The 27,434-nt window shown below is 42.6% G+C and overlaps 1 long non-coding RNA gene across 1 annotated transcript in view; it reads left to right on the top strand.

Annotated features, from left to right (window-relative positions):
- LOC119516905 overlaps window positions 1-27,434 on the top strand; it is a 261,419-nt gene that overhangs the window by 106,162 nt on the left and 127,823 nt on the right. The gene's annotated exons all lie outside the window — the stretch shown is intronic.

The following is a 27,434-nucleotide window of genomic DNA, read 5'->3' as shown; positions in this document are numbered from 1 at the left end:
GGTAGTGACAATGCAGTGGGGAGATACACACAGATGTAGGAGGCGTTCAGAAGATAGAATCCATAGGTTTCCATTAGGTTATTGGTAGATTGGGACATAGTAGAGTGGGCGTTGCTGAAGGTGGAGCTAGTAGAGGTAGCTCTAAGTTTCCCCTTTGCCTTTTGAGTCTTCTCCTCTCTGGGTTGTCTATCATTTCTTAAAAGGTTGCCCTTGAAAGAAACTCCCTCACACCAACCCCTCCTCCCACTTCCAAGACACACTTGCCCATGTACAGGCACAGAAATGTCCCAGCATCCTGGGCTCAGTAGGGTAGGTCGAAAATATTTCTGTGCAGAACTGATAGACTGCTGAGTTAAAAGCAGTGTCATTGCTTACATTTTCTTTATTTTATTTTATTTTATTTTTTGGTCTCTGCATGTCACCTTTATGAGATATTCCTGAGTTCCCTAAGAAAAAAACCAAATTCTTTTCTTTTGTGCTTTGTCTCTAGCCTTTATGATCTCTGTCTTTGCGTGTTATTCTCCCTCACCGTGCTGTGTGTTAATCATCTCTTACTCCTGGTGCCTGGCACCATGTCCAGTGCAGCTACAGATGTCTTTGTTGAACGAATGATGAGTGAATGGATTCTTAGGGCATGGGATCTGATCCCTCATGAAGGGGGAATTTGGGAATATGCTTCCTAACCTCCCTCCCAGAAAAAGCCTGGATTTCCTATCTTGAGGTGTGAGGTACTGAGGCACCTGAACCTGAAGCCAGGCATCCTCCCCAATTATAGAAGTGCCAAAGCTGGACCCTTTGGGACCACAAACAAGGGCTACAAATTAATTGCTTTGTAAATGTAAATGAATGTTGGCTAACTGATTAGCTGGAAGTGGGCAAGATGGAGACAGAAGAGGACAGGTTGGGGTTGTTGGTTGTGTCTCAAGGTGAGGGAGGGTGGGAGCTATTAAAAAAGGGTATACATCCTTAGGCACAGGATGGAGAGATGGTGAAAAATAGAAAGGAGCTGGAAGGTTAAAAGGATGATGTAGAAGAGCTGAGGGTGAATCAGGAACTGGAGCTGGAATAGAAGATCAGCAGCAGACAGGGATTTCCACAAAGCATGTGGGAGAAGGAGTTGGTGTAGGATTTGTCAAATAGGATTCACGAGGGTGGATAACAACTGTCTTGGGACATTAGGAGAGACAGACAGGAGGTGAGAGCTTGGACTGAAGTACCTATAAAGACAAGATTGTGTTTGTTTTGTTAATGGCTGTGTACCAATGCCAGAGCCTGGTGTGTCATAGGTAGGCAATAAAACTTAAACGAATCCTGAGTGTTGCCTTTGAGAACCACGCAGAGGAAGGCGGTGGGAAGAGGGATACCAGGAGGTGGGAGAGGAGTGCTATCCCAGGAACAGGAATATCAGAATTGGCCTAGAGGCAAAGCATGGTGGAAGCAGATTCTTGGTACTGGATTGTGTACCAAGACATTTCCAGCCAGTGCCCCCAAGAACCCTTTCTCAATGGCAAATTATTGCTTACACTTCACCGTGGAATGAGTGACTGATGACTCAGAGGAGGGACACTGGGCAGGAGTTGGTGTCAAGGCTGTGGGTCCAAGGTCTCCTAAAGGATGCCTCAGAAGGTGGCAGTGGAGTGGCCTTCAGGGAGTATAGGGCACCTTAATTTTTATTGCAAAATGTAGGGTGTCTTTTTTGGGTATCACAGAAAGATCACATCCGTAAGGATGGAGGGGGAGAGGGGTGATGGTTAAAATCCAGATGTCTGGCTTGCCACTGTCTGTCTCCAAACAACAATAAGAACAACCTAAAAATGGGGACTTGTGAGAGGCCATTTGGAGCAATTTGAAGTCTGGAGCCCTGGGCTATTTAATGTTTCCAGCAATGAACTAGATGATGAAACACAGAGCACGCTCATTAATTTCATAGATGACACCCAGCTGAGACTGGAGGGGGCACCTTGGAGGATCGGATTAGAATTCAAATTGACTCCAGTAGGTTTTAGAGATTGGTCGGAAACCAACCAAATGAGATTCAGGAAGGACAAGGGCAGAGTGAGGGAAAAGCGGCCACACAAATGAAGGAGGAGGAATGACGTGCTGAGTCCAAATCCTGTTTGAAACCTGAAGATATTCTTGACCTCCTTGCCTGATTCATCACGCCTGACATTTGCACACAGCTTACAGTGAACTTTAGCAGTTCTCTCCTTCCGGCCTTGTGACAACCCTCTGAGATAGGAATTGTCATGAATAACCTCATGGGGGTTCAGAGATGTTAAAAAACCTGCCCAAGGCCACACAGCTGATAGGTGTCAAAGCCAGGATGCAAACTCCATTAGCACTTTGCAGCGCTCATTTTACACTTACCTCAGAGTGCTTTCCTGTGTCATCTGTTTTTTAACCTCATTCAGAGGTACGGTCCCTTGATCCTTCCCTTTGCCCCTAGGCTCACCCCTAATCCCCCTATGGCTTCAAATTCTTCTCTAGGCAGCCAGGATCCTAGGGTGCATCAGTACAACCCAATTCCTACCAGCTGCTTGACCAACCTTGATTCATTATAGTTGGACTAGGCCCACCCTGATAGCTTTCTCCCTTGAATCAATCCAACTACCTGCCAACTCTGCTCCTCACCTGGCTTGCTGAGACCTCTTGGAGGAAATTATACAATTGGGTGGACGGAGCCACTGAGGATCCATAAATTCTGTTTGGCAATAATCCTTTATGTGTCTCTGGTCAGCCTACTCCCCTCAAGGTCTTACTTCACCATTCATAATAATAATGATAATAATAATAATTTGATTAATAATAACACTTTATTAGCCAATAAAGAGAAGATGGGGGATATATGGCATGAACTCCCTTGGCTTCTTGCACTCATTATCTTCTAGCTTATCCAAATCTACATTAACCCTCACCTCCTTTCCTTTAGTCTCAGGACAAGAAATGATGTTTCTGTTCACTCCTTTCTCCTCTACTCATAACCCTTCCTGCTCTCTTTTCTCCAGATCACACTCCCCTGTTGTCCTGTCATTCTCTTGGTTCATTCTTCATAGTCCTTCAACATGCTACAGCCTTTCCCATCTTATGAAGCTCTCCCTGGAGGGAAGGCATTGGGGAGGAACATAAGGGCATACTACTGTAGTATGGATGATGTTCTAGTTCCTAGGATAAATGGAACATTTATGGGTATTTTACCTATTTTCTATCACATGTATCCATTATGACACAATTAAAATTCATATTAAATGACAATAGCTCTCTTTAAACCATGCTATCAGCATCTTGTCCTTTCCTTCTTAGCAAAGATCTTTGAAGATCATCTACCCTCTGTGTCTCCAACTTCATTATACCTGTTCATTTTTCAATGTACCATTCCAAGGAGAGGCTACCAATGACTTCCAATTGGTCCCTTTGCCGCCCACACATCACCTGACTCCCCAGTGGCATTAACCAGTCAACTGCTTCTCTTCTCTTAAATGCCCTTAGTCCTGAGCCACTGCTCTGTCCTGGTTCTTTCTTGAGCTCTTTGCCATCAGCTCTCAGTATCTTTGTTGGTTTCTCTTCCTCCAAGTGCTTACACTTCAGTAAACTCTGAGTCCTGTTCTAGGACCCTTTTCCCTTTTCTTCTCTCCTCTGCACTACACCGAGTTTCTCCCATCACTGCACTGTCAGCCACCGCATGCTTATCTTCAGGCCAGATCTCTATACTGAGCTGCCCACTAGATAGCTCCACCTGAATGCTTTACCTCCCAACCAATATGTCCCAAACTGGACTCATTTCATTGCCCTCCCTTGACTTGCTGCTCCTCCCTTGTGCCACCTTCTCTGAGTTATCTTAGACTCCTACATTTTTCTCAATTTCCCTGCATCAAATTGATACACAAGTCTTCATCCCAGAGTTACAATCTTTGTTCATTGCCTTAGTCTCCTAACTGGTTCCCTTGGCTCTAATCCTGCTTCTTGTTATTCCAGAGTTGATCTTGCCAAAATGTGAATTTTACCATGTCACTTCCCCATTTAAATCCCTTACATTTCTCTCTATTATCTGCAGGACTGAGTCCAGATTCCCTAGCATACATGAACCCTATGATCAGATGCTGCCTACCTCTTTCATGGCAATTCTTGCCCTTGCCATACTTGACTATTTGCAGGTTTCCAAGACACAGTGTGTTCTCACCTCCAGGCCTTAGCACATGCTGTGCCTCTGCCCCAGATGCCCTTCCTCAGGCTTCCCACCTGCTGGCTGTTACTCACACGCTTTTGCTTCCCAGGCTGGGAAACGGTGCTGGCTCTTGTTCGAATCCCAGTTCTACCCCTGCTAGCTGTGTGCCTCAGGTCACACACTCCCCCAGGTTTCCTTTTCTCAGCTGTGAAATGGGAATGAGGAAAGTGTCTATCTCCTAGGATTGTTGTGAGGATTAACTAAGGCACTCTGTGTAAAGCACCCGGCACTGTGCTTGGTGTTTGGTGAGTTCTTAGTGCATGCCAGCATTCGTAATAGTCAGAGAACCCTTGCTCATTCTTGAAGACTCAGTTCCAATGTCACCTCCTCTGTGAGAATGTCCCTGACCTTCCAGACAGATTTACTTTTGCCACTTGTTGATCCTTAGCACTTCGCTCTTAGCCTTTTAGAGAATTATAATGTAATGGCATATGTTTATGTCTGTCTCTCCAACTAGACTGTACATTATCTGGGTTGCAACCCGTCACCCCTCCGTGGGCTCTGACCATTCATTTTTGCTTAGTTACAAAAGTGCTGCTGTGATTTTGAACAATTTTTCTTATACAGTTTACTCATCTGCCAAATGAGACCACTGTGGAAGAGTTGTTGAGTTCCGGAAGAGGTACCGTTATATTGGGGGTAAAATTCATATTTGTACCAAATCCCTAAAATGATCAGGGTGGAATATCTAAAAATTAGGACTCATCAGCAGGGTATAAATTGTCCATTGGGATTTGTGGCTGTAGAATAGAGCAGGGAACCGAATCACACAGTGTGCACCTGAGTGTGTGTTTGTGTGTGTGTGTGCATGGACATGCACACAAACACATGCCCGTGCACTGTGGTTGCTGCACTGGGGGGCGGGCGAGAGTTTTCTCACTGTGCTCTGGCTGAAGCAGTTGCTTGTGGGTAGCAACAGCTGGCCTGGCAAGGCTCCTCCACAATATTCTCAAGGAGCAAAAATCATGTTGCTGCAACTAAGACCAAAACTCTGAGCCCCACTAATACCATGGGAGATGGAGGCTTCCCTGGGTAGAAAGAGAAACCTTGTGGCTCCCCAAGCAAGCAGTTGTTGTGTGCCACCTGAAGGGCTTCCAGGACATTCTTTTGCCGGGTGGGGGGAGGGTCAGAGAAGCCCTGGGCTGATGCCGATCCAGGCTCGGGGGCTGGCAGTGACTCCCCACTCAGGGAGTGCGGGACTGCAAGGCTGATGCTCTCTGCCTGAGCTCCCTGGGGTGGGTGGGGAGAAAGACTGTTAGGGAGCATTAGCCCTTGTCCACAGCTGGCATCCATTCTGCAAGGTTTGGTGTCTTCTGCCCATCAGTTTCAGATCCACCCCACTTTGGGCTCCATGGTGCCTCCTCTCCAGCATCCTTTAAAGATTCAGCCTGTGTTCTCATGTGGGGCTGTAACATCAGACAGGAAAGTGGCTTCTGCCCTTTGGCCCTGGGCATCCTCCAGGCTTGGCTTTTGGGTGGCCCACCCTGGACCTCCTGTTGTTCTGCGGGACTTGGCACTGGTTCCTCCTTCTCTTTGGCTCCATTTGCATTTTATGACCTGCCCATGGTTGGTCCCTTTGGAACCAATGACCTCTAGCATCTCCCCACATCCATGTTTTCTACCTGCACACCGCAGGTACCGGCCCCTATCTCCAGAACCTGGTACTTGATGCTCATCAGCTCTTTTGGGCAGGAACAGCTCAGACACTTGACTCTTTCCTTGCCTTAAACTCCTTTGACATTGTCAATGGCTCCTCCAACACAGAATGCCTTTTTGGTTTAGGCGAAACCTACCTTATGGCCTACAGATGACCCCAGGGGGCTTGTGTAGTCAGGACTCGCTCCACAGGGGAGATGGGGCTGGGCCTGTGCTTGGAGGACTAAGCAGGATATGGCCACTGACAAGATGGGGATTGGGGGCTTCTGGGTAAAAGGAGCGTGTTCTGGGAAATGGCATCTCGACTGCATTCCCAGGGCTGCCAATTACCAGTGCTGGCCAGGTGGAGGCCCGCACTCAGGCAGAGCAGAAGCGTGCCCCGAGGCCACCCAGAGATGCCCACCGCCTGCATTTGAAGCTGTGCCGGCTCAGGCCCGGCCGACTTGTCATTGTCCATGCGGGCTTTGGGATGAAGACATTGAAGGTGCTGCCTCCCTGTAATGACCTTCAGCAGAGAAACCCGGTCGGCTTCTGAGGCAGCATGTCCCTGCCCCAGCCCCGCCGCCACGCAGGCAATTAACCGTGTCTGTAATTCTGGGTTTCTGTCCCTGACGTTCCCCTCTTCCCAACAAACATGTTGAACAAGAATCTTTCTAGGAGAAGGGAAAATGACTGTCTGGCAGCAGAGGCAGTTGGGCTGAGAGATGACACAAGTCTGAACTGAGGGGCCTTGTGGTTTTAATCATTTCAGATGCTGTTCTGGGAGCAGAGGTAAGACAGCTCCCAGAGAGCATTCCAAGGGCCGCAGCACCCTGAGGATAAGTGAGGGTGACATCTGAAGACAGGGTACTCATGGATCACTATCCCCCCAGGGCTAGCCCAAGGCCCTGCCAATTATCTGCCATCTCCCTGGGCTGCTGGCTGGGAGGGGCCGGCACTAAGCCTGCACCCCATCAGCGAGTACGGGGCTTGGGGCCGGGGGAGTGGCCTCAGAGCCCCCATGCTGGGGAGGGTCTCTGCGGACCAAAGATGCCTGGGACCAAGGCCAGGGGCTCTTGAGCCTTCCCGCCTTGTGTTCCACCTTGCACTTGCAAGGCAGCAACCTTGGCTGATCAGAAGCCACGGCTGACCCTGGAGGATGGTCTCAGAGGACAGAGCCTATTTTGAGCTGGTGAAATGATTAGTGGTACTAATCACAAATTCGCAGCCCAGACCCTGATGGCCTACTTACAGGCTGTTCCCAGGTTTCCCTGGGCCTGTGCTCTCCTTATTCCCCATCCCTCCTTCTCTACTTTGGCTGCCCTTGCTTCTCTTTCCCTCTTCCTGTTCTCTCCTCTTATTTCCAGGAAACCCTGGATGCCTCTGAGGGCTGTAATCTGCACCTCCAGGAGTCCCAAAGGCTTTAAAATAACCCCAGGACCTTCTAACACCAAATTATCCTGACGAAAAGCTGACCCTGGGCATAGTCTATAAAAGGGTGTTAATAGGTATAAAAAGAGGGAACAGACATGAGGGGCGTGCAACCAAATTTTTTCTTTGGGACATGGTGGGTGATGGGGGTGAATGAGGGAGTGGGGATGGAGCACACCAGCAGGGCAGGGTCAGGGGAGTGGCCCGGTGCTGCTCCCAGTGCTGTGCTCCCCTGAGGCTGGTAAGGGATTTGGAGCGACCTAATAGAGAGCCGTGCTGGGGGAGGACATTTGGGGGAGGTGGTGAGGGAGCCCAGGGCCTGGCACCTCTGGTAACTAGTCTAGTGGCTTGATCCCCAGGTGAAGGCTGGTCACCATCTCGTTCATTCACTAAACAAATAGGCACTAGCACCTATTATATATATATATATATATATATATATATATATATATATATATATATGCCAGGTATGTGCTAGGTGCTTGGGGAAAGTGGAGAGCAAGCAAAATGTGCTTTGAAGGAAAAGAACAGGAAGGCACTGAGTTGAAAATTAATAGAGGAAAACTACTTCTCAGGGGAGGTGACATTTAAGGTGAGGTTTCAAAAATGAGTAGGGGTCAGTAGAGTCAAGGGTGGGGAGAAGAAGTATAGGTAGTTACATGAATGGAGGTGCTAAGGCAGGCAGGAGGTGGGCTCCTGGGACCTAAAGGAAGGCCATTCACTGCAGCCACAGGGTAGTGAGGCTGGCAGGGCCAAACCAGCTGGGGCCTGAGGATTTTGGGTTTTATCCTATGAACAATGGAGAAGGATGCCGGTCCTGAGCCTGTTGCCCTCAGACCTATTCCTTGCTCTTCCCCTGCTCTTATCTGCTTGGCAGGTGGCTCACCCTTGCAGGTCATGAATTTCAGGTTCTGGGACAGCAAGTTTCTAGCACGGTTCAGCTACTGGGGGACACTGGCAGGAGATGGGGGCTGGAGGAAGGAGCCAGAATGTCTCCCGTTTCTGTCTGCCTTGGGCAGCATTTCTGGCAGTGGCTGCATCTCTTTCAGGTCCACTGACTCCAGTGAGCAGGCCTGCAATAGGTCCAGGTCTACCAGATGACCCAGGCCCCTGGCTCCTTTAATTCAGCCTCCTCCTTTGTCTTATCTCTGCATCCTAGGGATGTTAATGTCTTCTTGTTTTTTCTAATCTCTGGGTTGTCCCATTCCCCCTGTTTGGCTTCTCAGACTCATTAAATTCCTTCTGTTTCATATGCTCACTGATTGAACATTTATATGTGCCAGGCATTCTTCTAAGGACTTTACGTGTATTCATTCATTGAAACCTCCATTAAAGCTGTATAAAGGAGTTATACCCATTATATAAATAGGAAAAATAAGGCACAGAGAGGTGATGGTGCATAGCTAGTGAATAGTAGAGCTGGGTTTTGAACCAGGTAATCCAGTCCCAGAACTTGAGTTCTTACCCTCTATGCTATAGATCTCATTCGTATGGGCCAGGCCCTGAATTATGGATTTAACTGGTAGAATTCAGTAAGTGTGTGGTTCTAGAGTAAGAGCTGCGTCTAAATCATAGGTCCCCCAGTGAAGTGTTTCATGATCTTGGGTAAGTCGTTTAATCATTTTGAATTTCTGTTTACCCATTTATTAACTGGAGATAATAATAGAAGCTAGTTCATAATGTTTTTGTATGATTAAACACTTACCACGGTGCCTGGCACATAGTAGCCCTTGATAAAGGTTAGCTTTTATTCTAGTTCTCAGGTTTATACTCATGTCCTGATACAGAAGACCAGTAGACAAGAATGGACAACTAGATCCCAGGTCAGGCGGGGCCAAAGCTGTTCTTGCGCTCCAGGCACAGCTAGGGCCTGGAGTGAGTACACTGAGCTCCTGTTCCTGAGGCTGCATCTCTAAAGCTGTCCTTTGGGTATCTAGATTGCCCTACACTTGGCTGTAGTTTTTTCTATGTTCTGATCCAAGATGACCCAGAAATGTCATCTTGGGTCTTCTCCCTCAATGGGCTTCTGCATTAACCTGTGGAGACATCCCTGTGCCCCTGGGTAGACTTTGCTAGACTGAATTAGGCTGAAAACTCCAAGACTGAGATCTTTGGGGAAATACCAGGCTCACAGAACTTGAAGCGGTCACTGTTTTTCTTTCCTGTTTTGAGCCTCAACAAAAAATGGAGCATGTATACACAGAGACACACATACACACCCCACCACTCACACACTCACTATACTAAATCAATGACCCAGTTGCAAACCTCAGTGAATTGCTGAGCCTTGAACAATTTCAGCCGACTGATGAAGATCCCAAATAATTTCCATTCTAATCTATGTTGCTTGACTTATAAGGAGGTAATGGCCCCTTTGGTGACACACCGTCCTTTCTGTACACAATTTATGACTGTGACTTTCCTTTCTGAACTGCTATGAAGTGTGGAGGAAAAACAGCCTTTGAGTTACTGCTAACCATTCTTTACTGAGGTGCTGGGCCACTGGCTCCCAGCTTGAGGAACATGGTGGTGGCTGTGCTTCTGGGCCGGGGTAGGTGTGGGGGTGAGAGATGGCAGAGAGGAGATGGAAGGAGGTCTGAACTTGAAACCAGAAAGATTATAATGATAATTGTAATAATAATAAAAATAATAGCTACTTACACACTTTACAATTGAAAAGCACTTTCACAAGGATTACTTCAATTTAGTCTTCTTAACAACCTGTCATTTTACAGAAGATAAGATGTATCTGTTAGGTGACTTATTCAGGACACACATCTGATTAGCTGAGGCAGAGTCACAGCTAACACTGGGGCCTTCTGACTGCAGTACAATATTTCTGAGAGTGGGTGGAGTGATGAGGCTTGCAGACCTTTATCAGATAAGTAGTCATAGCAGTTTGCACAGGTGTTAGACATAATCCAAGACCATGTGTTTGGTTCCCGAGTAGTATGATTCTCTGGCCATTCTACTGAGATCCAGTCAGGTCTCAACAGTCACCAGGGAGTGGTTTCCAGGGAGCTGGGTTGGGCTAGGAGGCTGAATTGATTCATGTGTGTCTGTCCTCTCTGGCAAATGACTCACAGCACATAATTTGCTTAGCTTGGGAAGTCTCTTAACATCTCTAAATCTCAGCTCCATCCTCATTTGTAAAATGGGATTGTAACAAAAGTCATCATGAGAATTAGATGAAATAATGAAAGTGAAAGAGCTTTATAAATGGTAAGGCACCAAAAAATAAAAAGGGATCTTACTGTATCTTCCTTCATCATCATGATCATCTTGAATGGTGGAGAGCATAAACTGAAAATTTCTACAAATATGAGGCAACACTTGAAACAGCAGGTCTCAAATTTTAATAAGAATTGTCTGGGGAACTTATTTAAAATGTGGCCTCCTGGACCACCTCATCCTGCCCCCATCCCAGAGATCTTGATTCAGAGGATCTTGGTAGAACCAGGACTCTTCTTTTTAACATACATCCTGGGTGAATTTGTTATGAGTGGTCTATGGGCCCAAGTTTGAAAAACATTTTTTTAGATATTGAAAGTGGATTACATAGAGGACAAATAAATGAAGGTTCTACCTCACACAGGGTATAGTGATGTATGCAACCTTTTATCCCAAAACAAGATGTTTAAGTAGCTAGAAGGATCCTTGGGTGATGGCTCCACATCAGGCCATTGACAGAGTGATCCCCCCATCATCATTCAATGCCAGGACCAACCTCCCGGAGTTTCCTAGAGATTCTTAATCTTACTTTAGCTGCCTGGGGTGAGAAGGTTAGAACATATATGTCTAATGAATCTATGTGAACTTGGATCTCATGACTGAACACTAAGAAACAGAAGTGTTAAGACAAAGGAAAGTATTTATTTATACTAATACAGTCTAAAGCAGTTAATCCAGTTTATTATCCACAATTAAATCAATTAAGATGAAGTCAAAGACTCTAAACTTCTGCGCTGGAGCAAATTCTCCTCAATTGTTCCCTGGTGAGGGCATTTTCTTCTGCTACTCTGGGCTGGTGCTACTCTGTTTCTGGTAATTCCCAAGGAGCCCAGGTGGATGAATTGACTTTACAAATTGTTTTTTTAAAGGGTGAAACTAATTTTTCTGCATAAAACACATGGGTTATATAAGAAGAAAACCATCTAAGCAAAATGTTTAGCAGGAGTCCACGGTGGGCTGCAGGTGAGATTTGCATTTATTTTGGTGTGGGGAGTCAGACACCACCCTACAAATCAAATTTGCATCCCCTGATTTGCCTGGTGGCTAGAAATCTTTTGGGGAAAAATACTCCAACCGTGTTTAAATTTTGGATTCAGGCATGATCAGACAAGTGGGGATAGGGCAACACAATTACCAGAGGGGAACTGAAGCTTCCTGAAAGAGAACCTGTCTAGTAAGATGGCAGGAAGGGACTCAGAGGCAGACCCTTGGCTCAGGGGCAGGCTGGTGTTTTGGCAAGTCTAGGGGGCTCTTATTTGAGTGCCTCTACCCTACTACTGTGTGTGTGTGTGGGGGGGGGTATAGTTGTTCTGGAGAGGAAGAGACTTTGGGTGTTCTCTCAAATTCTGTAGCTGGGGTCCCTTCAAAGAGAATAACCCAGAAGAAAAAGGTGTTGATCTGGGAGGGAACAAGGGTGGGCAGAAGCTGTGGTGTGGGCATTCCCATGGGCTCAGAATGGCAGCCAGAACAGAGTAGGGGGCATAGCAAGGAGGCACTTTAGGGCAGACCAGCAAAACGAGCCTGGGCTCTGATGTGAGAAGAGTGTGAATTGAGGTGTGGAACTCCCAGAACTACCATAGTGGGGTGGGGACCTAGAAGAGTGTGAGGTACAGTACTTGAAGGGGATCGGAGAGTGGGTGGTAGAGGACAAGAAGACAGTAATCAAGCTTGCAAAACCTGCATCTAAATATTCCCTTGATCTCATTTGTACACATGAAATTTCAATTCTGGGGATCTTAGGGTCACACATGCATTTCTTTTTTTTTTTTTTTTTTTAATTAAATTCAGTTTTATTGAAATACATTCACACACCATACAATCATCCATGATATACAATCCACTGTCCACAGTATGACAACATAGTTACGCGTCCATCACCACAATCCATCTCTGAACATTTTCCTTACATCAGAAAGAACCAGAACAAGAATAAAAAATAAAAGTGAAAAAAAACCCAAATCATCCCCCCATCCCACCCCATTTGTCCTTCAGTTTTTATCCCCATTCCTCCACTCATCGATACACTAGATAAAGGGGGTGTGATCCACAAGGTCTTCACAATCACACTGTCACCCCTTGTAATCTACATTATTATATAATTGTCTTCAGGAGTCCAGACTGCTGGGTTGGAGTTCGGTAGTTTCAGGTATTTACTTCTAGCTATTCCAATACATTAAAGCCTAAGAGGTGTTATCTATATAGTGCATAAGAATGTCCACCAGAGTGACCTCTTGACTCCATTTGGAATCTCTCAGCCACTGAAACTATTTTGTCTCATTTTGCATCCCCCTTTTGGTCAAGAAGACACTCTCAGTCCCACGATGCCGGGTCCACATTCATCCCCGGGAGTCATACTCTGCATTGCCAGGGAGATTTACACCCCTGGGAGTTGGGTCCCACATAGGGGGGAGGGCAGCGAGTTCACCTGTCGAGATGGCTCAGTTAGAGAGAGAGAGGTCCACATCTGAGCAACAAAGAGGTACTCAGGGGGAGACTCTTAGGCACCATTACATACAACCCTAGACTCTCCTTACACATGCATTTCTTGATTAAGGAAAAGAAGGCTCACTGATGCCTGGGTTGGATGTTTGGAGAACCCATGAAGCCAGCACTGAGTTGGAGGCAGTGGGACAAGATAGGATGGAAGAGGATGGGCTGCCAGGGTAGCCAGGGAAGACCCACTTAGGGAAAGGACCAACAGTGGATACAGAGCTAAAGTTGAGGTCAGACAGATGGAAGCATCAGGTCCAGCTGAAAAATGCAGAGTTCTGGTGGGAGAATCCAGAATAGTCCAGATAGTTAAACAGGGCCAGAAAATCTGACAGATTAAACATTCAGGTATACAGAGTTGGAGAGTTCAACTTTGGGGGAGTTAATTTCCTCTTCACATCTCTTCTCATTCAACTATTTTTTTTTTTTTTTAATTCTGTAAATGTTTAATTTGCTCTGACACTGTGCTAGGTTCTGGAGATATAGTGGTGAACCCTATGTGGTCCCTGCCTCCTTGGAGTTTGGTTGGCTCTGAACTCTGCCTCAAGGAAACTATGATTCTTGCCCTCTGCCCCAATGTTTTGGCTATATGGGTGTCCCAGAATCTATCCTGGGGTTTCTTCCTGGGTGCTCCCTCTATACTGGGTCCCTTTAGATGGACCACTCCCAACCCTTTCTGCTGGCCTCTTTCCCCTCCTTACCATCCCTCCAACCTGCACCACAGCATCCTGAGGGCAAGTCCTGGCATCTGCCCTTCCCCTGCCCAGCTTCCTGGGCTTTTCACCTGGTCCCAGGCTCTGGCTCAGCTAGATAGAGGACAAAGATGCAAACCAGGCTCAGAGGAACAGGCAGGAAACAGAGTGCTACCAAGGGGGAGCAGAACAAAATCTCAGGGTGTCCTTCAGGAGGATGGGTTCACTCACCAGCCTCATAAGGTTACTGTTCAACCGCAGACAGAGCTACTTGCTTTCTGCTCTGCTTTACTTTTTAACTTTATTTTGAGATCATTATAGATTGATATGCAGTTGTAAGAAATAACAGAGAAATTCTGAATACCCTTCACCCACTCTCACCCAGTGGTAACATTCTGCATGACTATGGTAGAATATCACCACTAGGAAATTGACATTGACACGATCCTTCAAACTTATTCAGATTTCACCAGTTTTACATGCAATTCTTTGTATATGTATGTGTATGTATGTGTGTGTGTGTGTACAGATACGTGCAATTTTATCACAAATGTAGTTTCTCATGATCATCAGACTCAAGATACAGAACATACCCACTGCCTGAAAGATCCCTTGTGTAGCCCTTTTATAACCCTAGAGATCCCCTGCTGCCCACCCCTCCCCCTGCTCCTAATTTCCAGCATCCACTAACCTTTCTCCATTTCTATAATTTGTTATTTCAAATATATTATAAAATGGAATCCCACAGTATGTAATCTTTTGAGATGGGTTTTTTTCACTTAGTATAATTCCTTGGAGATTAATCCAATTTGTTGCATGTGTCAATAGTCTCTTCCTTTTTTTGTGTTGAGTTTTATACCATGATATGGATATACAATAGTTCGTTTAAGCATTCATCTGTTGATGGACATCTGGTATGTTTCCAGTTTTTGGCTATTATGACTGTCATTAACATTTATGTACAGATGTTTGTGTAGACAAATTTTCATTTCCCTGGAATAAATGACCAAAAGTACAATTGCTGGGTCATATGATAATTGCATGCATGATTTTATAAGAAACTGCCAAACTGTTTTCCAGAGAGACTGTACCGTTTTACATTCCCACTAACAATGTATGAATGATCCATTTTTTCTGCATCCTTGCCAGCATTTGATATTGTCATTATTTCTTACTTTAGCCTTTCTAATAGGTGTGTAGTGATATCTCATTGTGGATTTAATTTGCATTTCCTTAATGGCTAAAGAATTTGAACATCTTTTCAAATTTTCCTTTGGCATCTGTATATACTTGTGGTGAAATGTCTGTTCATACTTTTGCCCATTTTCTAATGGGATTATGAGTTTCTGTTATCCTTCAGTTTTTTTAATCAGAGAAGTTGTAGGTTTACAGAAAAATCAGACATAAAATTCAGAGTTCCCTTTAGCCACTCTATTATTAACACCTTGCTTTAACCTGTTACATTTCTTATAATCGAGGAAAGAACATTTTTATAAATGTTTTATAATTGTACTATTAACTATAGTCCATGGTTTACACTTCAGGGTTCTCTGTGTTTTACAGCCCTAATTTAAAAAAAAATTTATTCTAGTAACATATATACAATCTAAAAATTTCCCTTTTAACCACATCCAAATATATAATCCAGTGATGTTAATTACGTGTACAATGTGCTACCATCACCACCATCCATTGCCAACATTTTTCCATCACCCCAAATAGAAACTCTGTAAAGTTAAGTATTAACTCCCCATTCCCTATCCCCACCCTGGCCCCTGGTAGCCAATAATATAGTTTCTGACTCTAGGAATTTGCTTATCCCAATTACTTCTGTGAAATCCTGCAATATTTGTCCTTTTGGGTCTGGCTTATTTCACTCAACATAATGTCTTTAATATTCATTCATGTCACATTTATCAGAATTCATTCCTTTTTATGGCTGAATAATATTCAATTGTATGTGTAGACCACATTTTGTTTGTCGATTCATCAGTTGATGGACACTTGGGTTGCTTATATATTTTGACAATTGTGAATAGTGGTGCAATGAACATCGATGTGCAAATATCTGTTCCCAGTTCCTCCTTTTGATTCTTTTTGTTATATACCTAGAAATGGGGTTTCTAGATTATATGGTAATTCTATGCATAACTTTCTGAGGAATTACTAAACTGTCCTACAGAGCGGCTGTGCCATTTTACATTTCCCACCAATGAGTGAGTGTTTCTATTTCTCCTCTTCTCCAACACTTACAATTTTCCACTTTTTAAATAGTGGCCATACTAGTGGGTATGGAATGGTAGCCCATATTGATTTGCATTTCAGTAATGGCTAATGACGTTGAGTAATTTTTATGTGCTTTTTGACCAAATATGTGCAACTGGCCAAAAGCACATGAAAATTTGAATTTGAAATGTCTTGTCAAGTCTTTTGCCCATTTTAAAATTGGATTGTTTGTCTTTTTGTTATTGAGTTTTAGGATTTCTTTATATATCCTGGATATTAAACACTTATCTGATATGTTATTTCAAATTTTTTCTTCCATTGAGTAGGTCATCTTTTTACTTTCATGAGAAAGACCTTTGATGCACAAAAATCTTTAATTTTGATTAAGTTCCATTTATTTATTTTTTCTTTTGTTGCTTGTGCTTTGGGTGTAAAGTCTATGGAACCATTGCTCAACACAAGGTCCTGAAGATGCTTCCCCACATTTTCTTCTAGGAGTTTTATAGTTCTCATTCTTATTTAGTTCTTTGATCCATTTTGAATTGATTTTTGTACATGGTGTGACGTAGGGGTCCACCTTCATTATTTTGCAAATGGAGACCCAGTTTTCTCAGCACCATTTGTTGAAGAGGCTATTCTTTCCCAGTTGAGTGGACTTGGCACCTATGCCAGTTTGGATATATTATATCCCCCCCCCCCCCACCAAACCATATTATTTAATGCAATCTTGTGGGGGCAAATGTATTAGTGTTGATTGGGTTGGAATCTTTTGATTGAGTGTCCCCATGGAGATGTGACTCAATCAACTGGGGGGTGAAACATTTGATTAAATTATTTCCATGGAAATATGGACCCCATCCATTCAGGCTGGGTCTTGATTTAATCACTGGCATCCTACAAAAGAGTTCACAAACAGAAGGAGCTCAGAGCAGCTGAGAGGGACATTTTGAAGAGAAGCTAAGAGCTGACACAGATGCTGACACTTGGAGATACTTGGAGACATTTGGAAATGCTAGCCCAGAGTTTGCTCTGGAGAAGCTGAGAGAGGACCCTGATGCTTAGATGCACAGGAGTTGAAAAAGCTAAGAGAGACCCAGAGACATTTTGGAGAAAGCCATTTTGAAACACAGCCTGGGAGCAAAGGAACAGCAGATGCCAGCCATGTGCCTTCCCAGCTGACAGAGGTGTTCTGGACACCACAAGCCATTCTTCAGTGAAGGTATCATCTTGTTGATGACTTAGTTTGGCCATTTTAAGACCTCAGAACTTTAATTTGAAACTTAATAAATCCCCTTTAAAAAAGCCAATGCATTTCTGGTATTTTTGCATACAGCAGCATTAGCAAACTGGAACAGCACCCTTGTCAAAAATCAGTTGTCCATAAATGTAAGGATTGATTTTGGAGCTCTGAATTTGATTCTAGTGTTCTATATGCCTCTCCTTGTGCTAGTACTGTATGTTTTAAGATTGAGACAGGTGAGTCCTGCAAATTTGTTCTTCTTTTTCAAGACGTCTTTGGTTACTTAGGGTCCCTTAACATTCTATATAAGTTTGGTGATTGACTTCTCCATTTCTGGAAAGAAGTCTGTTGGAATTTTGATTAGGATTGTGTTGAATATGCAAATCACTTTGGGAAGAATTGATGTCGTAACAGTATTTTGTCTTCTAATCTATGACATGGAATGCCCTTCCAGTTTTATGTCTTCTTCGCTTCTTTTAGCAATGTTCTTTATGTTTCTGTGTATAAGTCCTTTACATTCCTAGTTAGATTGTTTCCTAGATACTTAGTTGCTATTTTAAATGAAATTTATTCATTGGTTTCTTTTTCAGATTGTTTATTAATATTGTATAAAACACTACTGATGTTTGGGTGTTGAATTTGTACCCTGGCACTTTGCTGAATTTGTTTACTATTCTAGTAGCTTTGTTGTGAATTCTTCAGGATTTTCTGGATATAGGATGATGTCATCTGTAAATAGGGAAAGATTTACTTCTTCCTTTGTAATTTGGATGCCTTTTATTTCTTTCTCTTGCCTATCTGCTCTAATTAGACCTTCCAGTACAATGTTGAAAAACATTAGACCTACTTGCCTAGTTTTTTTTTTTTTTTGAGGATTTTAACATCTGTATCATAAGGGATATTGGTCTCTAATTTTCTTTTCTTGTGGTATCTTTATCTGGCTTTGGTATGAGGGTGATGTTGGCCTTATAGAAAGAGGTAAGGAGTTCTTCCTCCTCTTCAATTTCTTAGAAGATTTTTAGCAGGATTGGTGTTACTTCTTAAAATGTTTGGTAAAATTCCCCTGTGAAACCATCGGGTCCTGGTTCTTATATTTATATTTTCTTTTTTGGGAGGTTTTTGATTACTAATACAATCTTGTTACTAGTCATTGGTTTGTTGAGATCTTCCATTTCTTCTTGAGTTAGTATAGGTAGTTTATGTGTTTCTAGGAGCTTGTCCATTTCATCTGGGTTATCTCATTTGTTGGCATACAGTTGTTCATAGTTTCCTCTTATAGTTCCTTTTATTTCTGTTGGGTTGGTAGTAATGTCCCTCTTTTCATTTATGACTTTAGTTATTTGTGTCCTCTTTTTTTTCTTTGTTGGGCTATCTAAAGATTTGCCAATTTTATTTTTCTTTTCAAAGAAACATTTTTTGGCTTTGTTGATACTCTCTATTGTTTTTTTCATTCTTTATTTCATTTATCCTTGGTCTATTCATTATTATTTCCTTCTTTTGGCTCACTTTGAGTTGAAGTTGCTCTTCTTTTTCTAGACCCTCCAGTCATGAGGTTAGGTCTCTGATTTGAGATCTTTCTTTTTATTTAATGCAAGCATATAGAGCTATAGAATTCCCTCTTAGCACTGCCTTTGCGGCATCTCATGAGTTTTGGTATGTTTTGTTTTCATTTTCATTCACCTCAAGATATTTCTTAATTTTGCTTGATTTCTTCCTTGACTCATTGGTTATTTAAGGGTATGTTCTTTAATTTCCACATATTTGTGAATTTTCCATTTCTCCGTATGTTATTGATATCTAGCTTTCTTCTGTTGTTGTTGGAGAAGATACATGGGATGATTTCAGTATTTTTTAATTTATTGAGACTTGTTTTGTGACCTAACATTTGGTCTTTCTTGGTCCATGTGCAGTTGAGAAGAATGCAAAATCTGCAGCTGTTTGGTAAAGTGTTCTACATATGTGTCTGTTAGTTTAGACACTCTAGTTGGTTTAGAGTATCATTTAAAACTTCTATTTCCTTATTGATCTTCTGTCTAGATGGTCTACCCATTATTAAAAGTGGTGTACTGAAGTTTCCTACTATCAGTGTTGAACCTTCTATTTCTCCCTTCAAATGTGTCAATATTTGCTTCATGTATTTTGGGTCTCTCCTGTTAGGTGCATAAATATTTATAATTGACTCCTTTATCAGTATTTAATGATCTGCTTTGTCCCCAGTTTTTGACTTAAAGTCTATTTTACCTGATATTTGTGTACTACCCCAGCTCTCTTTTGGTTATTACTTGTGTATTAGTCAGAGTTCTCCAGGGAAACAGAACCAACAGGAGATATCTGTAAATAGTATGTAAGATTTTATAAAGGCATCTCACACAACTATGGGGATGCGCAAGTCCAAATTCCATAGAGCAGTCTGCAAGCTGGCACTCCGATGAAGGTCTTTGATGAATTCCCCAGGAGGGGCTGGCTGGCTGAAGCAGAGACAAAAGTTCTCTCTTCTGTCTGTTGAAGCTATCACCTCCTCCTTAAAAGCCTTCCATTGATTGGATTAAATGTCTCTCACTGAGGAAGACACTCCCCTTGGCTGACTACAGATATAATTAGCCACAGTTGCAATCAATGTACTGATGATTTAAGTTCATGAAATGTCCTTGCAGCAACAGATAGGCCAGTGCTTGCTTGACCAGATGGCTGGGGCACCATCACCTGGCGAAGCTGAACATGAATATAACCACCACAACTTGCATGAAATATTTTTCTATCTTTTCACTTCCAGTCTACTGATGATTTTGAATTTAAGGTGAGTCTCTTGTAAACAGCATCCAGTTGGCTCATCCTTTTTTTTTTTTTTTTTAATCCATTCTGCCAATCACTGCCTTTTGACTGGAGATTTTAATCCATTTACATTTAAAGTAAGTACTAATAATGCACAACTTTCTTCTGCCATTTTGCTATTTTGTCTTCATAAATCTTATACTTTTTGACCCTCAATTCTTCTATTAATGCCTACTTTCATATTGATGTGATTTTTTTTTTTTTTTTTTTTTTTTTTTTTTTTTTTTTTTTTTTTACTATTTTGAATCCCTTCTCATTTCTTTCTGAATATAGTTTTCATATATTCTCATTGTGGTTACCATGAGGTTAAAATTTACTATCCTAAATTTATAAAAATCATATTTGATTTGATACCAGCTTAACTTCATTAGCATACACATATACATTTCCTATACTCCTCTGTCCCCTACCAGTTTTTGTACTTGTGACAAACTATATCTTTGTACATTGTATGTCCAAAACATAGATTTATCATTACTTTTTGTGCATTTGCATTTTAGCACCTTTAAGAAGAAGTGGAGTTACACACCAAAAAATACAATACAACATTATTGGCATTTATAATTACCCACATGAACACTTTTACAGGATGTCTTCATTTCTTTATGTGACTTTGGTCCACTGTCTAGTATCTTTTCCTTTCAGTCTGAAGAACTCCCTTTGGGATTGCTAGTATGGTAAGGCTAGTGGTAATGAACTCCCTCAGCTGTTTTTTAAAATCAGGGAATGTCTTAATCTGTCCCTCATTTTGAAATGGCCATTTTTTCTTTCAACACTTTAAATGTTTTGTCCCACTGCCTTCTTGCCTCCATGGCTCATGATGAGAAATTGGCACTTGATTTTACTGGGATTCCTTTATAGGTTTAACTCATTGCTTTTTTACTTGCAGCTTTCAGAACTCTCACCTTGTCTTTGGCATTTGATAGTTTGATTACTATATGTCTGGATGTAGTTCTCTTTGAGTTTATCCTGTTTGGGATTTGTTGGGGTTCTTGAATGTTCAAATTCATGTCTTTCATTACATTTGGGAAGTTTTATGCCATTATTTATTTGAACATTCCTTCTGTCCCTTTCTTTCTTCTCCTTCTGGGACTCACAGAATGCATAAATTGGTATGTCTGATGGCGTCCCACAGGTCTCTTAGGCTCTGTTCACTATATTTTATTCTATCTTCTTATCTACTCCTCAACCTGAATAATTTCAACTGTCTTGTCTTTGAGATCACTGATTCTTTCTTTTGCCACCTCCAAAGTGCTGACACCCTCTAAGGAATTTTTAGTTTCAGTTATTGTGTTCTTCAACTCTAGTATTTCTGTTTGATTCCTGTTGAGAATCTCAGAGAGATTCCCATATTGTTCATTCATTGTTTCCCTCATATTCTTCAGTTTTTTCTTCTTGTTGTCCTTTATCTTCTTACAGATATTGAGGATCATTTTTAAAAAGTCATTGTCTAGTAAGTCCAACATCTGTTCCTTTTCATTGATGGTTTCTGGATTTTTATCTTCTTCTTTTGGATGGGCTATGGTTTCCTGTTTCTTTGTCTTTTAATATTTTAAAGTGTTAACACTGGGATTTAGTCCCTGAAATGTTTGTTCCAAGAGTTTGCATCCAGCTAGGGATATGACAGAGATTTTCTTGAATGCCAGGAGCTAATAAAAACAAACTAAAAAGGCAAAAAGAACCTTTCAAAATATTTTAAAATTGGTTCTGCTTTATCTGCTGGTCTCTTTCAAAGCTTAGCCCTCCTATCAGGAAGTTCAGCCCAAGACATATGTGAAGTGTAGTCTTCTTTGCCTTATCCTCACAGAGCCATAGAACTTGCTTTTCTGGGCTTGTGCTTACTAGTGGCCTTAGGAATTTCCTCATTAACAGTGTTTAGGAGTTCAAATGAAAGCCCCCTCTACTCCCTTTGAAATCAACTTTCACGCCCTTCTGAGTTGTTTCTTGTGTGACATAATGCAGGTAGTCCCTTGGTTCTTTTAAAAATAACTTCTATTTCTTTGCTGAGATTTTCTACTTTTTCATTTGTTTCAAGAGAATTTGTAACTATTTGTTGAAGTTATTTTATCATGGCTGCACTAAAATTTTTATTAGATAATTCTAACCTCTGATTCATTTTGGGGTTGGCTTCTGTTAATTGTTTATTTTCTCATTTAATTTGTGGCTTTCCTGGTTCTTGGTATGAAGAATGATTATTTTAAATCATATCCTGGATATTTTGGACATTACCTTAGAAGACTAAATCCTATTTAAATTGTCTATTTTAGCAGACCTGTTTAGGTTAAGTGTATAGATTCTGGAGGCCTTCTGCTGAACTCTTCACTCTGGGCAGATCAGGCCTGCCATTGCTGGTGAGAGTAGGGTATGGGGTGGGTTGGACAATCCTGGCTCTTTTGGTGCCACTGCCATGGGAAGATTGAGCCTGTGCAGTTGGTCAGGGTGTGGTGGGAAGGGGTTGGTCAGCCCAGCTGCTGGCAATGCTGCTGTGGGAAGATCAAGCCACTGTTGCCAAAGGATATGGATTTTTCTGTTAAGTCCTAGTTGGGTTTCCTCTTTCCCATTCCCTTTGGCAGTGATACTGGACTTTCTTGTTTTCTTCCTTTTAAAATTTTCTTTCTATGCTTGATGGTTACAAGTTGTAGGACTCTCTAGCACCCAGTCTGTCATGTATAGGAGATAAAAATAGAGCCCAAGGAACTCATTGTAGTGGTGTCCTTCAAGTCCTGAGGTCCCTAACAGGCCCTCTTTCCACCTTTAAGAGTTGTTATGATTGTCTGTTGAATTTAGTTTTCTTTTGAGGGAAGGAGCAGGAAAAAATGAGTCTATGCCATCTTGTCCCAGAATTGAAATCTGCTTTTGAGCATCTGTCATGGTATGTCCAGGTAGGAATTTGGCATTGGGTTCTGGTCTTCAGCCTGCATCAGAAGCAAAGCAGGTGCTTGAGGCTCTTGGTGGAAGCACAGACAAGGACCAGGTCATCAGAAAGAGAACTCAGAATAGTTCTTTGTGCCCGTTTATGTGCCATATCCCTTGATGCTATTGTTAGAGAGAGTAGTGGGTCAGATGCACTATTTTATGACTCAGTGTAGCTATGCCCAGGGTGTGGTGTGCTGCCAAAGGAAGCTGGGATTGTGTGAAACAGTTAAGCAAAGCAATCCATCTGTCACCAGCAGTGACAGACTTCAGGAATCATGTCATCTTATAGACACTCAACCTGCATCCAACTGGCGTCTAAAAGCATGGGGGCATTTGAGGAGCTGGCATGTACATTCCAGAAACATTTCCACAAGCCAAAAAGGGACATGCCCCTTTAACTTATGTGACTTATTTATCCAAAATTTAAAAATCAAGTTTTTACCATGTGCCTGGCATGGTGTTTGATATTATGGGGGGAGAGAGAGAGATAAATGAGCTTGAGCCCCTGCTTTGAGGACCACCTAATAAGGAAGATATCAGAAATAATGACAAGATGTGATCATTGCCATGTAGGGGCCTCTGAAAAGTGCAGATACCAGAGAGAGGGTCTCTGGGAGTTTTCACACTGGAGGTCACCATTCAAGCCACACTTTGAAGGATGCCAGCAGGATGTCTCCAGAAAGACAAGTAGGAAGGATGGTCCAGGCCGAGGGGCACATCCAGCCAAAGGCAGAGAGGTATGGATGCCCAAGGCACATGGATGAGAGTGCCCAAAGGCAGAGTTTGAGTCAAGAAGGCTCTGATTTCCTGGAACTTAAAGATTGATTAGGAACTTGGACCCATGCTTAACAATAAAGTTACTCTCACATTTGCACCTCGTTGTGAGAGATTTTCGGGTAAGATGTTATTTGTACCTTGTTGTGAGAGAGTTTCAGGTAAGATGTTATCTCACCCAAGTATGTTTATACTATAAACTTCCATGCTTATGTTATAATGTAAGCTTTCTCCTGTTATTGGAGTTTCAAGCTTCTTCAAGGTGGTAGTTGAGTGAGCTGGGGACTTTCAAAAGGGAGAGGTGTGACTTTGGGCTCTCATCAACAGAGGGCTGCTAATCCTCCTTAAAGTCATGGCTGGGAGCAACTATCCTCTGTGTGTGTATCTGTGGTATGAATATAAGCACAAATGTGTGTGCATATGTATAGGAATATGACTATGTGTGCAAAATCAAAACTGCCCTAGGATTCTTCTTTGCACATTCTCCACTACTTAGACCCAGGTCTGGCACAGAGTAGGTTGCTGATAAAGGAGTATTTAACATCAACTGTCATTAGGAGCTGGGTGACAAAGGTATGTTTGCTTTACAGGGAGGAGATTAAAAAAACTATCTGTCAACAGTATTAATAGCAGTAACTCAGTACAGGTTCCACAGCTTGGAAGGCAGGGAACCCTGTGTCCCTGTGAGCACTTGTCTTGGCACTGGACTCCAAGGCTGTGCTCAAAAGCTCGATCACTTGAGTTCCTTCATTACCTGCCTCAAAGATTCATCCTCTGCCACTTATCCTCAACTCCAGTCACTTACAATCGCTCTCATTCCTCAGCGCTTCTGCTTTTGTGGTTTCTTCTGCTTGGAAGGAGTTCTCCCTGCACCACCACTGGAAAACTCCTACTCGGCTTTTGAAGCTTGTGTCAAATATCACTTCCTCTGGGAAGCCTTTCTAGATGCCATTTACTTGGGTTACATGACGCTCTCTGTGTTCCCCAAAGATGCTGCCCTTCCGTTATCCTATTGAACTGCAATCGTTGCTTGTAGTTGTAATTTTTGGTTTACTTTTCTGTCTTTCCCACTAGATTGAGAGTTCCCTGAGGGCAGAGATTGTGTTTTATTCATCCCTTAATTCCCAGTGCCTGGCATGTGATTAATCTTTCAGTCATCACTTAACATATTTGTGTTGAGTGCTTCCTCCATATCAGCATGGTTTATCTTATGTTAAATGGGGAATATGTGCAAGAGCTCTTAGGCCCAAAGGATTGTGGTACATTTGAAAACTGAAAGAAACCAGGGTTTCTGGAGCATTGTGCAAGGGGAAGAGTGGCACAAGATGGAACTGGAGAGGAGGGCAGGAGCTGGAAGATGTAGGGCCTCATATGCCCTGTTGGCCTAGGAAGAGGTTGTGAATGTTAAATTCACTGGTATATCTGATGGGCCAAGCATACAGTAGGTTCAGAAATGGTAGTTACTGCTGCTTGTATCTTGCATACTAATTCAGGATATTCTAATCACTCCACTTTTAGAGGGAGGGAGGACAAATATGTAAAAGCTACGAGGAAGGCAACTAAAATGATCAAGAGGGATGGGGGGCACCCAGATTTCTTACATCTGTGCAGATCAAATCTGATAGAATATGGGATGAAAGGTTATCCAATCATGAATGATACAGCGTATGCTGAAATCCTAACATCTTAGATCTAAATTCCTCCTTCTCCTTCATCCCCGTAAAACTTGACAAGTGATAATTTTAGGAGAACTAAAGGGAATCCTGCTTTACCCAGTGAGTCATATAAATTTATGCAACTCTTTATCCCCAAGAGATGTTGCACAAGTTGAAAATATAAATAACTTCAAGAAGAGTTTACAAATTTAAACAATTAAAGCTCCCTAACGAGCTGAGGAGTAAAGCTCAGTATTTTAGGGTGCTACCTTTAACTTCGTATTCATCCCCGAAACACACCCCTTGCTGCTCTTGTCAGAGATAGAATAAATCAAATCTTTCAGACTTGACACTTTGTAATTCTGAGTTTCTTTGGCCATGCAGCTCAGCTGTTAGTTGAATGTTCCAGCAGGCAGGGATGGCAGAGTACTCTGGATGTGCCTGTTTTATGGCTGTCTCTACTAGATGTTCACAGCCCATGGGAAAGAATTCTCTACTGGGATGAGTGGGCTCTGGTTGATGTGGAAGGAGCACTAGATTTGAGCATGATGCATTGAATTCAAGTTTAAGCACTAATTTTACTTCCTGGGCCTACATGGTTGATGGAGCCCTACCTCCTCTCCAGCTACGTCTTGTACCACTTTTCCCTCTTGTGTGTGATAGTCAGGTCCCTTGGCCTTCTTTCAGTTCCCTAAAAGCACGTGCTTCCTGGGCCCCCAAACCCGTGCACACTCGCTCATTCTCTCGCCCTTGCCTTGCAACTTGGGTAAACACCTGCCAGACTCCACCCTGGGCTCTGAGGAGCCAACCTGGAATTAGCCTTCCAGGCTGAGGCCCTGGCTGGACTGGCCTGGTCCTGGGAAGGAAGCGATCAGTGTATAGGTCAGTACAGGGTTGGGAATTATTACCTGCTCCAGGAAGGCGTTTCCTCCACAGAACATCCAGGGGGACTGACTGCCTTTGGAATACAAACATGACCATGTGCAAGTAAGTAACAAGACATGACAGCACCTAAAATTCAGTCAATGGGAGGCGGGCAGCTCCTACTGAGGACACCTGAGAAAGGAGAAGGCCATTGAAGGAAGTTTCAGCAGCAGAAGCTTTCTCACTGTGGTGGTTCTGATGCATTTCTGTCTGTCCCAGCTGAGAGGATGGCAGCGCTGGGTTGGGCTGTCTGCCAGGCCTAGGATCCTGTGATTCCTGCAAACTTCTACCAACTTCCCAGGGCTGTCACGAAGACCAAATGGTGAAAGAGAGAATGTGAAAGAACTCTGGAAGTGGGAATGGCTTTACAAATGCAAGGCAGGGCATTTTTACCCTGGTAATAGTTGTGATGTCCTAAGCCCCTGTCTGCCCATCTCCAGCTGCCATGTGTGATGGATGTGAGGGGCTTGACCAATGGTCTAGGAGCTTTGCATTTACTCATTCATTCATTTATTCATTCACTCATGACGTAGATCTGTTCTGTCCAATATGGTAGCCACCAGCCACAGGTAGGTATTGAACACTTGAAATGTGCCAGTCTAACTGGAGATGTGCTGTAGGTATAAAATACACACTGGATTTTTAAGATTTAGTACAAAAAAAGAATGCAAAAATCTCATTAATAATTTTTAAAAATGTTGGCTACATGTTGAAATGACAGTATTTTGTGTTGTGTTAAAATATATTATGAAAATTAATTTCACCTAGTCCTTTATTACTTTTTTTAATGTAACTACTAGAAAATTTAAATTTTATGTGTGGTTCACATTATATTTCTATTGTACAGTGCTCATTTAATCTCATCTGTTCCCATGAAGGACAGGAGGCTGTGGACTGGTTTTGGTTAAAAAAGAAGTACATTTTGGGATTTACACCTTTAAATAATACCACGGAGGGCACAGGGGCTGACCCATAATTACCTCAGACAGGGACTGGACATCCCAAACTGTGAAATCTCTCCTGGGGGACTTAACACAATATTTATGAATGATAAAGGCACTAAAGCTGTTCATTATTTATGTTTGCTGGTTTGTACTTGGATGCATCTAAACAGAGTGGAAATAGGAACTGAATAAATTATCCACTGTGTGCACATTTTAATGAGA

This window comes from Choloepus didactylus, chromosome 20 (assembly GCF_015220235.1).
Source record: "Choloepus didactylus isolate mChoDid1 chromosome 20, mChoDid1.pri, whole genome shotgun sequence".
Taxonomy (NCBI): domain Eukaryota; kingdom Metazoa; phylum Chordata; class Mammalia; order Pilosa; family Megalonychidae; genus Choloepus; species Choloepus didactylus.
Note: the sequence above shows the minus strand (reverse complement) of the source record. Positions and strands in the feature narration are given on the sequence as shown.